The sequence below is a fragment of the Leucoraja erinacea genome, unplaced genomic scaffold (genome assembly GCF_028641065.1).
Source record: "Leucoraja erinacea ecotype New England unplaced genomic scaffold, Leri_hhj_1 Leri_458S, whole genome shotgun sequence".
NCBI lineage: Eukaryota > Metazoa > Chordata > Chondrichthyes > Rajiformes > Rajidae > Leucoraja > Leucoraja erinaceus.
The window spans coordinates 59,559-76,743 of record NW_026576359.1 but is presented as its reverse complement, the minus strand read 5'-3'; the positions used below and the strand labels follow the sequence as shown (position 1 = coordinate 76,743).

Below are 17,185 nucleotides of genomic sequence, written 5' to 3'. Positions count from 1 at the left end.
TTCAGCACAACAGAACATAATAGGCATTGACTACAAAACACATGAATAAATAAACTGATAAAGTGCAAATAACAAATAATGGGTTATTAATGTTCTGAGTTTTGTCCGAGCCAGATTTAATAGCCTGATGGCTGTGGGGAAGTAGCTATTCCTGAACCTGGTCGTTGCAGTCTTCAGGCTCCTGTATCTTCTACCTGAAGGTGGCAGGGAGATGAGTGTGTGGCCAGGATGTTGTGGGTCTTTGATGATATTGCCAGCCTTTTTGAGGCAGCGACTTCGATAAATCGCCTCGATGGAAGGAAGGTCAGAGCCGATGATGGACTGGGCAGTGTTTACTACTTTTTGTAGTCTCTTCCTCTCCAGGGCGCTCAAATTGCCGAACCAAGCAACAATGCAACCGGTCAGCATGCTCTCCACTGTGCACCTGTAGAAATTAGAGAGAGTCCTCCTTGACATACCGACTCTCCGTAATCTTCACAGGAAGTAGAGGCGCTGATGTGCTTTCTTGATAATTGCATTAGTGTTCTCGGACCAGGAAAGAAGGGGAGGGCGGCCGTTTAAAGGGGAGGGTGGGGAATCGGCCAACAATATTCCAGTCCCCAGGGCGGTGACGTTTACACCCTGAGATGTTCACACGTCCACACTCAGTCCGGGTCTGGGTTCCTGCAGTGACCTCAGTTCCTTCTCCCCGGACTGAACTTATTCCCCTCCAGCCTGAAACAAGTCGAGGAATAAAGAGGAAATAAACAGATGAAACAACATTGTCAATAACGGACTGGGGTTAATACTTCATCAACATTTACAGAACAATATCACAGGAGAAAGAAGCCCGATGGATGGATGGATCCCCTGATATTTGATCACATTAAACATTAACACAAACACTCACATGATCTGCTTCACACTCGGATGGTTCAGTATGAGGTGGCGAAGAGTGGGAACAGATCGGTCTGTGAGGGAGTTGTCTACCAGGATCAGCTCCGTCAGTGAGTGGTTTGTACTGAGAGCGGAGGCGAGATCCTCGGCTCCAGAATCTGTGAGACCGACACTGTTCAGCCTGGAGATGAGAGAGAGTGAGGGTGAGGGACACAGAGAGACAGGAGACGGTGCAAATCCCCAGTGTTTATCAGTGACACAATTACTGATCATATTAATGTTCAGTGTCAGACACCCAGTGAGTGTAAACACAATCTCTCACAGTCTGGGACTTACCACAGTCTCTGTATTTTACAGTCCGGGTTCCTCAGAGCCGCAGACACCAGTTTCACTCCGGAATCTCCCAGTTTATTATCACTCAGGTCCAGCTCCGTCAGTGTGTGGTTTGTACTGAGAGCGGAGACGAGATCCTCGGCTCCAGAATCTGTGAGACCGACACTGTACAGCCTGGAGATGAGAGAGAGTGAGGGTGAGGGACACAGAGAGACAGGAGACGGTGCAAATCCCCAGTGTTTATCAGTGACACAATTACTGATCATATTAATGTTCAGTGTCAGACACCCAGTGAGTGTAAACACAATCTCTTACAGTCTGGGGCTTACCTCAGTCTCTGTATTTTACAGTCCGGGTTCCTCAGAGCCGCAGACACCAGTTTCACTCCAGAATCTCCCAGGTCGTTGCCTCCCAGTCTAAACACAAACAGACAGAGTAAGAAACAAACGGATACAAACCCCGGCGAGGCTGAGATAGACAACCTCTCCCAAACGGATATTTATGGAAACATCTCAGCACATTATTGAACAACACCAGTAGCATCTCAGTTTTTTTCTACTTTTTCGTTTTTTTAGTGTGCTTAAATGTATGTTTTTAACGTCTCTCTGTGTGTCTTGTGTGTGGGGGGGGGGGTTTAAGGAGAAAATCGTTTTGTCACCTCCTCCACGGAGAGGCAACTTTTAGCATGTCGCCTCCACCGTGGCCTAACATCGAGGATCGGTGCGGCCTTTCCCGGGGACGCGCCCGGGGCTTTAGCAGCGGGGACTCTCGGCGTGGAGCGGGCAAGCCCTCGCCGGGGGTCGCCAGAGGGGAGTGCTCTGTTCGCTTGCCCGCGGCAGCCTGATGCCGCAGTCTGTGGAGCTCCAGCTGGCACAGCGTCCGCAGCATGGGATCCCTCGTTGAGGACGCAGGAGAAGAAGAGCTCCGACCGCAGGCCTGCGGCCTAATTCTAACGCGGGCGCGGTGGGGCCTTACCATCAGGAGCGTGGTCCCTCACCGGGGATCCCTGGAGAGGAGCTTCGACCGCTGGCCCTGTGGTCTGCTGTGGCGCGGCGGGAACTTTAAATCTCTGACCGCCAGCCTGTGGCCTACACTAACCTGAAGCCACGGTCTCTGGTGGGGAAGCACCGATTCAGGACTTACCTGGACTTTACCTTGTCTGAAGGGGGGACCCCCCAGCTAACGGCAACCACTGGTGACTGGGGGAGGGTTGGGGGGAGGAGAATCCCCGGGGGAAAATGGGGGGGAGTCAACCACTGGCCAGGTGACCTGTGGGACGGAGTCCACCACTGTGATGAATGCTGTGGGGGGGCGGTTTGTGTTACATGGTTTTTATTGTGGGGGGTGGGGGACGTCAACCACTGGTGACTGGGGAAAATTCACGGAGTCAACCACTGGTCAAACTGGGGGGGGGGGGGACGGAGTCAACCACTGGTGACCTGGGGGAGGGGGGGGGGCGGAGTCAACCACTGGTGACCTGGGGGAGGGGGGGGGGCGGAGTCAACCACTGGTGACCTGGGGGAGGGTGTGGGACTGGTGGAGGAGGTTAAAATAGGAGGGGTGCCCCCCCCCCCCGAGCACAGTGACGGCCGCTCGGCCCCATAGAAGGGTTGCTGGACTTAGTAACAAAATAGTGGAACAATTTTACAGTTCAGTGTTAGCATCAAACGGACAGTTACCTCAAGTCCTGACACTTGTGCAGAGCCGGTCCCAGCCGCTGGAGACCTTCACACTGAATGCGGCAGCTCCCCAGATCGAGGTGTTTGATTGTATCACAGAGCCTGATGGCATGAGACAGGACCGCACAGTCAATCGGGGTCAGTCCCAGTCCACCACGGAATGAAAGTGTTTCCACAGATCCCAGTGTCTGCTGAGCCAGTGCAGGATTCTGAGACTCAAACAGGTAGTGCAGCGTGTTCAGGAGGCTCCGTTTATCAGCTTCACTCCCTGTGTTTCCAGCCCGGCGTTTAACCTCCTCCTTCACCCAGTCAATCACTCGGCAGATTGTTTGATGAGGGAATTTACCCAGAAACTCCTCCAGGATCCAAGCTGTCCGTGGGGAGGAGAGACCAGCGACAAAACGGAGAAATACTTCAAATCGCCCGTCTGTCGTGCTGTGGGCTTCAGACAGGAGTTTCACGATATTCCCGGGATCTACAGTCAGGAATTGTGCGAGTGCGGCTACAAACTCTTGGATGGTGAGGTGCGGGAAGGTGTACACCACGCTCCGGGCTGAATCCTCTCTCTCCAAAAGTTCCATCAGGAACCCGGACAGGAACTGGGAAGGCTGCAGATTGTATTTGATCAAATCTCCATCTGTGAACACAATTCTTCTTCTCAGCCACTCCAGTGAAGGCCATCTGACCAACCCTCAGTAACACCTCACGGAGGTTCTCAATCTCACGGCCGTGGTTTTTCAGGATGTTGTAAATAAAGTAGCAATATAGTTGTGTGATGGTCTTGGGAACTCGCTGCGGGTCCCGGTGTGTTTGTGTGAAGAAGGGGCCCAGTGCCAGGACAAGGATCCAGCAGTAGGAGGGGTTGTAGCTCATGGTGTACAGGATCTCGTTCTCCTTCACATGTTTGAAAACAGCTGCTGCCACCGTCTGATCTTCAAAATACCTGGTGAAATATTCCTTCCGTTCCTCACCAACAAATCCCAGGATTTCAGCCCAGACACTGATCTCTGCCTTTTCCAGTAAATGTAACGCAGTGGGGCGGGTGGTCACTAGCACTGAACACCCTGGGAGCAGCTTGTGCTGGATTAAACTGTACACAATGTCAGACACTTCACACCACCACTCGGGATCTGGACACTGGTGCTTAGGTTCTGTGTCTCTCCGACTGTCAGCAAAATCGATTCTGCCCTTGAATTCATCCAGACCGTCGAATATAAACAGCAATCCCTCTGGGTTCTTCCAGACCTCCCGCAGCATATTCCCAAAGTAAGGATACTGATCCAGAATCAGTTCCCTCAGGTTTATTCTGCAGTTAATAGTGTTCAAATCCCGGAATTTGAAACTGAAGACAAACTGGAATTGTTGGTATATTTTCCCTGTGGCCCAGTCATGAACAATCTTTTGCACCATTGTTGTTTTTCCGATCCCCGCGACTCCGGCCACTGTTGCTGAACTCCCAGATCGGGATTTACTCCGGGAAAAGCTGCTGTGGAACAATTGATCTGTCCTGATTTTTTCCAGTTTTCCCCGGAGACATTCCTCTCTCCACTCTTCATGGTCCCGGCCTCTTGCCAGCAGCTCATGTTCCACCAGTGTCCGATCTCGAACAGTGGAGATGATTGTGAGCTCAGCGTATCGATCAAGCAGCTGGAAATCCTTAACCTTCTCGTTCATCAGGATGGTGTTCACGCTCAGTGTTTCAGTCTGTGCTCGCAGAGTCTCCTTGTGTTTCTGTTGAACATCTTGCACGGGAAAAGGCAGATAATGGACACAATGTTAGGTGGCTCAACTCAAAACTCAACATTAAAATCTACAAGAATTAGTTCAATATCCTTCAATTAAATCAATTCACTGACTCTTTGGTTAGCAACCTCTTTGGTTACGCTCGGACTATCCTTGATTGGACTTTCCTCGTTTTCCCTTGCACTAAACGTTATTCCCTCATAGTTTATCTATACTGTAAATGGCTCGATTATAATCATGTATTGTCTTTCTGCTGACTGGATAACACGCAACAAAAGCTGTTCACCGTACCTCAGTACATGTGACAATACACTAAACTAAGCTAAACCTGAATCTACAGACAAAGAAGCAATCCATAGTGAATCCCCGTGTCAGTCTAACAATTGCTTAGCCTTTAATCTTCTGATTTCCCATTCTGCAAAGCTCTGAACAGTTTCAGTATTACATCAATTCTAACAAGTCATTGGTGTGAACTGTACATTTCAACACTCACCTTCCATATGAGAGGGTAATTCAGTTAAACCTCTGATGATGTTCATGTATTCTTGTGGATCAGGACCTGTTCAAATCAACGAGCATTCATTAAACCAGACTTGAATAACATTGTTAACTCCAGTGTTTCAATGTGATATTCAGTTCAGTGTGTTGATTTACCGTACCGAGCTCCTGGATTTCTTTCAGTATTTTGTTCAGCTTTGGTAATTCATTCTGCATTTTCACAAAGGATTCCCACATCACCCGCCGGGCACGGTTACCCTTCTCCATCACCAGACTGTGGAAGAGTATGGAACTGTCTCTGCGGTTTCCCTTTACCACCAGTTCAGCGACACTCTGTGAAGAACAACAATGAACATATTGAGAAGTGACTGAGACGATGCTAATGGGGAGGGAATTAGCTGTTCAGTGATGGGATATTCCTGTAGTTGTGAGCATAGTGACAGGCATTGATCTGCCTCTTCATACACCCATGACACTGTGCTGACAAACTGTGTACTCCCAGAGTCCTGACAGTGGGAATCTCGCTTCACACCTGGCAGTGTCCGAGAACACAGCAGAGTACAGCACGGGAACAGGCCATTCAGGCCAATGATGGCTGTGTTGAAATTGATGTGAAATTAATCCAATTCCTTTTTGTCCTCACATGGACTGTATCCCACTGGGAATGGACGGGTCCAGTCCAACCTGCATTTCTCCTGCTCTGCATTATGAAGCTATTATGGAACATCTCCAAGTTTGCGGATAACAGGAAGCTGGGGGGCAGTGTTAGGTGTGAGGAGGATGCTAGGAGGCTGCAAGGTGACTTGGATAGGTCGAGTGAGTGGGTAAATGCATGGCAGATGCAGTATAATATGGATAAATGTGAGGTTATCTACTTTGGTGGCAAAAACAGGAAAGTAGACTATTTTCTGAATGGTGGCCGATCAGGGAGATGCAACGAGACCTGGGTGTCATGGTACACAAGTCATTGAAAGTAAGCATGCAGGTATAGCAGGCTGTGAAGAAAGCGAATGGTATGTTAGAATTCATAGCAAAAGGATTTGAGTATAGGAGCAGGGAGGTTCTACTGCAGTTGTACAGGGTATTGGCGAGACCACACCTGGAGTATAGCGTACAATTTTGGTCACCTAATCTGAGGAAAGATATTCTTGCCATAGAGGGCGTGCAGAGAAGGAAGACCAGACTCGCTAGAATTTATAAGATTGAGGGGGGATTTTATAAAAACTTACAAAATTCTTAAGGGGTTTGACAGGCTAGATGCAGGAAGATTTTCCCTGATGTAGGGGAAATCAAGAACAAGGGGTCACAGTTTAAGGATAAGGGGGAAGTCTTTTAGGAACGAGATGAGAAAAACATTTTTCACACAGAGAGTGGTGAATCTGTGGAATTCGCTGCCACAGAAGGTAGTTGAGGCCAGTTCATTGGCTATATTTGAGAGGGAGTTAGATGTGGCCCTTGTGGCTAAAGGGATCAGGGGGTATGGAGAGAAGGCAGGTACGGGATGATCTGGCAGTCATGAGCCGGCAGTCACTCATTGACCAGATAACATTTTAATTTTTATACCTACCCCAGTTTTACCCGATCAAAGACATTCCTCTCTTGTATATTTCCTGCAGCTCACCCCCCCCCCCCCTTTCACTGCACATTAACTCAGCTTCTCTACCCACAGATGCGTAAATAACTGAAGTTGTTTACATTGTAGATTTTAGCCAATGTACTTTTGTTTATTTTATTTGGTTGAATTATAAGCGAACAGTTTAATATCTTTTAAGATCAGTGTATCTATTGCACTATTCAGTGCGAGGTGAACGGACTGTGTCAAAGTTAGTTTCTTCCAAAGCAGACAGCAACAAAAATTGTTAAAGGTAAACCATGGCAATCTTTAATTGATTCGTCAGACGGGAGTGGTAAGATCGACAATGATCACAAACGTTGCTCAGTGCTTCTCGGGCTCCACTCTCAGAACAAAGGAAAGTTAGCGCAATTATACATATTTCTTATCAGTAAAACCATATAACCATATAACAATTACAGCATGGAAACAAGCCATCTCGACCCTTCTAGTCCGTGCCAAACACGTATTCTCCCCTAGTCCCATATACCTGCGCTTAGACCATAACCCTCCATTCCTTTCCCGTACATATAACTATCCAATTTATTTTTAAATGATAAAAACGAACCTGCCTCCACCACCTTCATTGGAAACTCATTCCACACAGCCACCACTCTCTGAGTAAAGAAGTTCCCCCTCATGTTTCCCCTAAACTTCTGTCCCTTAATTCTCAAGTCATGTCCCCTTGTTTGAATCTTCCCTACTCTCAGTGGGAAAAGCTTATCCACGTCAACTCTGTCTATCCCTCTCATCATTTTAAAGACCTCTATCAAGTCCCCCCTTAACCCTCTGCGCTCCAAAGAATAAAGCCCTAACTTGTTCAAAACCCCTACCAAGTCTGAATATGGCATGACTGAAAGATTCTGCATCCTTTCAGAATATAGGAAAAGCTGGGTCCAAATCAAGCTCATCCAATACCAAGTTATAACTTATCTCTGGAGCGTCAGCTATTTTTTCAATCTTGGCTTCTTTAGTGGCCTTGAAAGAAGCACAGTTATTTCTGCAGGAGCAGATCTTAATGTCTTTATTGTTAAAAGAAAACCTGGCAATCTTTATTGTGTTCCATCAACCATATAACAATTACAGCACGGAAACAGGCCATCTCGGGCTCCCCTACAAGGAAAGTGCCGAACAATTATACATTTTCCCTTCAGTAAATCTGCCTGCACTCATACCTGAATATGGCATGACTGAAAGATTCATATGCCTATTCAGATTTATGGGAAAATGATACCAAATCAACCTGATCCAACTTAACAGTTGGAACTTATCTATGGACCGTCAGCTCTCTTTTTCAGAAGTTCCCTTCTTTATTACCCTTGAAACTTCACATGTTAATTACTGCAGGATCCTCATCTTGAATCTTCCCTATTTGAAAAAGGGAAAAGCTTGTCCTCCATAATATGGAAAGCTTGCCCCATATAAATTACAGTCATTCAGACTTGGCACCCAGCCATTCTTTTGTTCCACTAGACTTTTGTAGAAGAACGACTCAGATTTCAGATTTGACTATTAGTTTTGACTATTAACTCTTCCCCTCAATGCCGTCAGTTCTGTGACAGGAAACAAAAGTCACCGTGTTGCTTCCACTTACCCCGTGTTCTTGCTCACTGAAATATTCCTGCCATCTCATCATGAATCCGAGAATTTCAACCTTTTCTTCAATCGCCTGTTTCAGTCTCTCCCGATAGAATTTTGTCAGCTGGAACAATTGGTACTCGCTCCACTGTGTCAGGAGTTCAGAGAATGTAGGCTTTAGATCTGTGTACACAAAGAGAGAAACTAAACACCATCTGAATCGGCCCCCTTGGCTCCCGTTGCAACAGCAACCTTCATCCTGACAGTTCCTGCCCCCTAATTAGAATGATCAAAACCAAATATCGGAATAACACAACGTGCTGGAGGAACTCAGTGGGCCAACCATCATCTCTGGAGAACATGGATAGGTGACGTTTCAAATCTGGACCTTTCTTCAGGCTGATTGTGGTGGCGGTGAGTGGGGAGACGTGTGGACAAGAGGAGGGACAGGTCAAAGTCTGGTAAGTAAGGTGGATGCAGGTGAGGGGAGTTGTTGATAGGCTGATAATTGGACAAAGGCCAGATATGAAAAGACAGGTGTGAAACGTTGCAAATTGTGAAGTGAGATGCATTAATATATGTGGAAAGGGAGGGGAGAAGGGAGAAAAAATGGTTAGCAAGGAAAAAGCATAAGTGGTCGGCAAAACAGTCGCCGAGTCTATGCTTTGTCTCGCCAATGGCCAACCATTATAACTCTCTTCCCATTCCCATAGCAACCTCTCTGTCCTTGGACACATGCTCACTGGAGGAACAGCACCTCAAATTCCGCGTGGGTAGCCTACAATCCAATGGCATGAATAGTAAACTCCTATTTAATGTAACTATCCAAACCACCCACCCGCCTTATTTCCTCCCACTCTCTCCGCTGTCTCACACCCATTTCACCTCTTCCCATTTCCTGCCTCCTATATTCCTTTCTTTATTTCCATCATCTCCAACACTCAATCTTTCTGCCTAGCACCTTGATATTTCACTTTAGACTTTGTTCAACCAACTCCCGATCGAAAAAAACCTCCTCTATAATATCCATCACACTTGTCAGGCTTTATGTTGCCGTTCCTCTCTGCCAGCTTACGGCTGCATTCTACAATCAGTCTGAAGGATCGGGGAGGCCGAGGCAGCGGGAGAGCAGGGCAGGGTGGGATAACGTCTGGCCCCAGGGGGATGGGACAGTGTGTGTGACGCATGGAGCATGGGCCCCAGGGGGGTGGGACAGTGTGTGTGACCCAGGGGGATGGGTCCCAGGGGGATGGGCCCCAGGGAGATGGGACAGTGTGTGTGACGCATGGATCATGGGCCCCAGGGGGATGGAACAGTGTGTGTGACGCATGGAGCATGGGTCCCAGGGGGTGGGACAGTGTGTGTGACCCAGGGAGATGGGACAGTGTGTGTGACCCAGGGGGATGGGACAGTGTGTGTGACCCAGGGGGATGGGCCCCAGGGGGATGGGACAGTGTGTGTGCCCCAGGGGGATGGGCCCCAGGGGGATGGGACAGTGTGTGTGAGCATGGGCCCCAGGGGGGTGGGACAGTGTGTGTGACCCAGGGGGATGGGCCCCAGGGGGGTGGGACAGTGTGTGTGACCCAGGGGGATGGGACAGTGTGTGTGACCCAGGGGGATGGGCCCCAGGGGGGTGGGACAGTGTGTGTGACCCAGGGGGCATGGGCCCAGGGGGATGGGACAGTGTGTGGCCCGGGGAGGATGGGCGCTGGGGGAGTGTGATCATCTCCGTAGCCGGTGTTCAGACAGGGAACATATCACAGCAAAAACACAGTAGACAAACGCACTGATGAAGAGGTGCAGGTGCACTTATCACCTGAGGCAACACTGTAGGTGATGCCAGCTAATCTCCCTAGGATTATCTTCCACATGCATGAATCACCCAATTTACTTTTGGATAATGGAACACCTTGCAATTGCTCTCCTTCAACCAAGTCTGTCCCATCCACCACCATCACTCCCAGGCTTCAATGATACTTTGTCATGTGTACACAAGTTCAGTGACCATCCTCCTATACACGAGGATCAGGAGAGGAACAGATACACCATCTGTTATATATAATAGCAAGATTAAATGAGAATTTACCAGTCTGAAGTTTGATCTTTATTTTATGAGGTGTTACGATGAGGGATTACATGAAGAAGCCCGTTCAGCCACATGTGCGTCAATCTTCAAAGTAGCGGTGTGAAATCACAGATAATATTGTGACTGAAGTATGATAGTAAGATGAAAGAAGACTAGAACTTAATGAGGGCTGGGAGCGGAAGGCACGTAATCCCTCATCGTAACTCCTCATAAAATAAAGGTCAAACTTCAAACTGGTAAGCTCGTTTAATCTTACTATTTTACTTCGGAGTCACGAGAGTGACTACGTGAAGATTTCAAAGCTCTGTGATTTCATGCCGAGAGAAACAAGTCTACACAACCACAACTGCCCCATTGACAAATGAGGTAAAACATTAATAATGCATAGTCATGACATAGATTTAAACATGCTGATGCTGTTAAATAAGCAATAACAATAGTCACATCTCTCATCTGGATGGAACCTATAAGACAACATAAAATAAATTGAGAAATACCCCTGGTCTGGCAACGAATTATTATAACATGTTTGAAAATTTGTTCGTTTGACCACGCTACAGCCGTTAGGATGTGGTCCAGCGGAACGTAATTAGCCCTTGCTGTTGCTGTTATAGCAGCCCTGGTGGAGTGAGATCCGGATCAGTATCTACTCCTGCATAACTGAACTCAGTTTTAACACCTGCCAAGATCTGAGCAGATAGGTTCTTATAACGTATTTTGTAACTAACAATCGCAGTTAGCTCAGAGTCTCAAAGGCTCTTGGTGACCTTGACTTATTGTTGTATGTGTGTGTCCCCACACAACGAAAGGTCCCTGGGTATGTTTTGAGCTATTTTGAGACCTGACACACCTACTGCTCTGCTTAAATTAATTATAGCATAAAATACTATGCATATATTTGCAGATGTAATCATCCTCTCCTGTCTCAATAATATAGTGAGTGACCTGTTGCACTAACCAGCGCAAGGAGGATAACTACCTAATGATGTCCGATCAAAGCTAAGAATGTAGCTGGAACCCCCTGGTGAAATAGTGTTACACAACGTCAATCTCCCATACTTCTCCCACTTGCACAGCTGCGTCACATCTATTACATTGCCAGTTAGTCTAATGAATAGAAACTGCTTTATAACAACAAGGCTGTTCCAGGTTTCTAATGACTCCAATCTGTTGCCCAGGGCAAAGTCACAGGCCAACTAACCATATGATAACAACCTAATTTAACTGGATAGGAGAGAACAATTTCTCAAGTAGCTTGAGACTGAAACATTGGATTTTATCCAAATACAGCGTCAAAATATAATCCAGACAATACATCACAAGTGTTTTTGAACTCTGAGTAGTCCTTTGAATGATTTACTGTTATCATACTGTTAAATTGCCACATCATAGCAATGCCTTCAAATATCTCTGATGATCATCGTACATGGAAGCCCTATGAAATCTGTTTGATCACCCTTCTTTCATAATGAACAGGCCACGCCTGCCATAATTTCATGTCTGTCCTGAACGACATCTCTGGCCCGGTTCTGACAATTCTCACATGTCCCAAGACAACTCTTGCCATAATTCTGACCTTGCCTTGAAAGACCATTCCCCATATCTCCGAGCCGGTCTTGGAGGCAACCTGGCTAAAATACTGGACCTGGCTCAACACTCTACTGGCCAAATTCCAACCTTCTCGGAATACTAGTAATGTCCCGTTTACCTGGTTAAAATGCCTCTGAGTAAATGGCAATGTCTCAATCATTTGTGTATTGCACAACCAATTGTAAATCTTACCAACTTGTTCGTGGTCACTTAGTTGTAGAATAACTCTGGTCAGCTTTAATGCTGCTACCAGCTTCAGTGAACCGCTTCCCACCGATGAAGCCGTGGGGTGCGTTTTCCCCTAAACAATGAATCCTTACTCGTCATTGGCCTAATTGTTCGAACAGTTTATGCTTCGTCCTTCAGGTTTTGCCTGTAGAATAGGTCTTACCTGAATTGAAGATTTGGCGGGTGGCTCTAACGTCCCCTGATAGCGGTGTTCACTGCATCGTGTTTGGATGGCAACCTTGCTGCCAGGAAATGTGCCCTTCATCCATTGAGGTATGCTCCACGCTATACCCTCAGCCTCGGCATCAGATTTACACTGACCCGGCATGTTCTCCTCTTCCATATGGGAGACATTGAGCAGCCCTATTACAAGGCGCTGCTGGCATGACCTCTCCAACATGCCCACCCTTCAGGGTCAGAAAATGACCCGGTAAGCTCACCTCCTCCATGAGGGAGACATCATGCAGCCCTTCTACAGGTCCTGCTGCCATACATTTAAGCAGCCCTATTACAAGGCGCTGCTGACGTGGCCTAGAGCAATAGACTGGCACTGTCATAGATTCGTCATTCCCATTATGGAGCCCTGTTACAAGGCGCTGCTGGCAAGGAATTTCCCATCTGCCCAACACTGCCACATCTCCTGATGTTAGGGTGTATCTATCTTGAGCCTCCTCTCAATAAGGCTCCATCCTGGTCAACTTCCACGTTATTAATTTTACCGGAAGGGAACCCTCCCGGCACCAGGACTGACCACTTGGGTCGATTTACCCCATATCTTGGGGACCTCTGCGGTCTGGGCACCGCATAACCATATAATAACCATATAACAATGACAGCACGAAAACAGGCCATCTCGACCCTTCTAGTCCGTGCCGAACACGTATTCTCCCCTAGTCCCATATACCTGCGCTCAGACCATAACCCTCCATTCCTTTCTCGTCCATATAACTATCCAATTTATGTTTAAATGATAAAAAACGAACCTGCCTCCACCACCTTCACTGGAAACTCATTCCACACAGCCACCACTCTCTGAGTAAAGAAGTTCCCCCTCATGTTACCCCTAAACTTCTGTCCCTTAATTCTCAAGTCATGTCCCCTTGTTTGCATCTTCCCTACTCTCAGTGGGAAAAGCTTTTCCACGTCAACTCTGTCTATCCCTCTCATCATTTTAAAGACCTCTATCAAGTCCCCCCTTAACCTTCTGCACTCCAAAGAATAAAGCCCTAACTTGTTGAACCTTTCTCTGTAACTTAGTTGCTGAAACCCAGGCAACATTCTAGTAAATCTCCTCTGTGCTCTCTCTATTTTGTTGACATCCTTCCTATAATTAGGCGACCAAAATTCTACCCCATACTCCAGAATTGGCCTCACCAATGCCTTGTACAATTTTAACATTACATCCCAACTTCTATACTCAATGCTCTGATTTATAAAGGCCAGCACACCAAAAGCTTTCTTTACCACCCTATCTACATGAGATTCCACTTTCAGGGAACTGTGCAGTTATTCCCAGATCCCTCTGTTCACCTGCATTCTTCAATTCCCTACCATTTACCACGTACGTCCTATTTTGATTTGACCTGCCAAGATGTAGCACCTCACACTTATCAGCATTAAACTCTATCTTCCATCTTTCAGTCCATTCTTCCAACTGGCATACATCTCTCTGTAGACTTTGAAAATCTACTGCATAGCTGGTGGATTTCTCCTCCCCCAGGAATTCCAGCACCCTTTTATATTACCGGAGGGAAAACCCCTACCAGCACCAGGGCTGACCGTTCCGGTCCATTTAACCCCTTTCCTGGGGACCTCTGCGGTCTGAAACTAGTGGATTCCCCTACCCGGGAACTCCAGCCTCTGTATGGAAAATCATCCCGACACCCGGCAACTATATTTATATCAGAGGCAAAACCCTCCCGACACCCGGCATCTCTATGTAGGTATGTTGCAAAGCGTACCTGAAGCGTTGCTGAAAATCTGTCCCAGCCCGTGTGCGCGATTTTGGAGCCGTTTAGAGGGGGGCGGGTTTAAAACGCGATTTTCCCTAGGCTGTTCAAATCGAGGATGTTCAGCCTAGTTAATTATTAACGAAAAATCGCTGGAAGATTCCGTCGCTTTAGCTATTATTACTTTTAAGGGCTTTATCTAATTGTTATAGTAGTTGAAAAATTAACCTCTAAACCCGTGACCGCTGGCAACCGTCCGGATCTCATACAGGGGACAACAGAAGGTAGGCTGTTTATTTTTACATTTAAAAAGGCTTCTTAAGATCCCTTTATACAAAGTTTAAAGTTGCGAGTAGCTAATTTTGGCCCCATTATATCCCGCAGTATTTTTCTGGGCATTTGAAGGCACAAATCCACCGCAATGTGAACGTTCTAAACCAGCGCGTTCACAGGATCCCACTAGAAAGCTGATTTAAATGGACTTTAATTTACAGCAATTGTACACTAAATTCCTTCCATTTGGCCTATAAATTAACGTAAATGAATTTAAAAATCATGTTTTATTGTGAATTATTTGTGAATATTAATTGGACACTTAGGCTATTTAAAAATGTTAATCGTTTATTAAGAAATGGATAGATATTTAGATCTAGTAATTGAAGTTTGAAATTAGCTACAATTGGGTAACTAACTAATTATATGCTTTAATTTCAGGTCATCCAAGTAAAATTTCATTCAGTTCTCTTAATGTTTAAGAAAGTTATGGGCTTTTGACTGTCCACGATCACAGCTTTTTTGTTATGTCCATAGAAAATCAATAGGGAACAAGATGGTAATTTCCGAGTATGAAAATGGCCATAACTTTTTAAATACTTGAGATATGAAAGTGAATTAGGTGTCAAATTAAACTTCTTTTTATGCTTTATCTGATGGGATAAATTGCAGACTTGATTTTTACAATCTCAAAATTTGGTAACATTGCTACTATATGTATATTGGGAAAAATCCTCCCGACACCCGGTCTACGGGAGGTCCCCTCCCCGGGAACCCCAGCGTCTATATTTATATCGGAGGGAAAGCCCTCCTGGCACCCAGCCTACTGGAGGTCCCCTCCCCGGGAAACCCAGTGTCTATGTGCCTATCGGGGGGAAACCTTCTCGGCACCCGGAGCACCTAGAAGTCACTGACCCCCCCCCCCCGTCAGCGACCGACTTCGCTACACCCGACAACCCAGCTATCCACACCTGCGACAAGAACCGGGGTTTCCCCACAGCCCATAGCTGGTTCCCTCGTCGGGGCTCGCGAATCCTCCAGCAGGAAGCCTCTGGAACAAGAGGTTCCTTCAAGGAATAAACCAGGTAAGAAAAACCTGAAGTTTAAACTTTACCGCGCTGGAGGCGATCCTGCTGCTCTAGCCGGTTGCCTGCACCAATGCGTCTGTCATAATGACGCACGAGCGGCTGAACAGGCTTCTTCATGTAGTCCCTCAATTGACTCCGAAGTAAAATAGATGAATGCACAGAGGAGGAGGAGGAGAAGGATCAAGAAACAAATGACATAGGTTTCAGGTGGGGTCAGGGATTTTATGGTAAAATCAGTACATGAATTGGATAGATTTAGAGGGATGCAGGCTTGTGGGACTACAGTAGATCGGCTATGTTGTGTGACGTGTCCAAGGTGGGGCTGAAGAGCCGTGTTCCATGCCGTGTGTCATACTCTGAGGCACAACTTGGGCCATAATAACTCCAACAGCGCAGACTACACAGAGTCCGAACACAAGAGTCACCACATTTCATGCCACATCTTATACTCTTCACTTTTCCAGAAAGCCTCTCCCCAGCCACTGCATTAATGCACATCTGAATCTTCAATGAGGATGATTCATCGCCTCTACGATCACTCCCTCGGTCCTTTCAACTACTGCCTGCAGATGCTAACATCCTCTCATCTATGACCCATCTCACCCTGGCCACAAACTCTTTGAATCACTTCTCTCTGGAAGGCGACTCCAGATTGTCAAAGCTGCCACAGCCAGACACATAATCACTTTATATCCATGAGTAGTTGCTCTACTCAACAGCCAAACATCTGTAGCCTCCATTCGATCTGGTATTTTGTGGGTTCACATGCTTGATCAATGGTGTTTTATCATTAATGTTTTATTATTATTAATGTTTAGTGTTTTCTGAGTCATTCGTAACTGTCACTGTATGTCATGTTTTTACTTGTGGGCGGAGCACCAAGGCAAATCCCTTGTATGTGAATAATTGGCCAATAAACTTACGTAGTCCCTTTCTTAATCCCCTATCCTTCTGACCTGTGGACTGTGCATTAGGTGCAAACCAGATATCAAGGCAACATATATATCGTGAAGAATTCTGCAACACACCTGTGTCCGTCCTTGTTGTTGAGATCACTGGAGCCATAGTCCTGTTTCCAACTACAGCCATGGTGTGGATAGGTGTTACCATATTCTGCTGATCTGCAGTAATCCAAATAATAATAGTAGGATTAGACAATGATAAAGACAAGAAGGAAAAGATTACCCAGTGAACCGTGAACCACTATCCATCACGATCAATCTCCCGGTGTTGGGGGTGGGAGCGGGTAGGTTATGGGAGGTAAGGGGCATGGAATGTCAACATTGAACCAGAAACGAAACAATCAGCCATTTCCATCCTGTAGCCTGGTGGTTTAACAGTATTGAAATCTTGCACTGAGCCACTCGCTTCTTCACATTCAAACCTTTCCCCATGGACCACAAGGGACACATTAAGAGATGTTGCAGCTCCTACACCATCCAGGATAACACTGACCACTTGCCTGGCAACCCATTCACTTGGATACATGGGTCAATAACTAGACCGATGCTGCAAAGGCCAGTGCTGGGTCTCCATATTTTACAACCTACATTAATGACGCGGATAAAAGGACTTCACGTTATAGCAGGGCACTTGAAAATATGGCGTGCGGATTGTTTGGAGCATCAAAATAAGCTGATTGAGCAACTAAT

The 17,185-nt window shown here is 46.6% G+C and overlaps 1 pseudogene; it reads right to left on the bottom strand.

Annotated features, from left to right (window-relative positions):
- Positions 1–551: 551 nt before the first annotated feature.
- The window catches only part of LOC129693882 (NACHT, LRR and PYD domains-containing protein 3-like), a 34,965-nt pseudogene continuing 18,331 nt past the window's right edge, over positions 552–17,185 (bottom strand).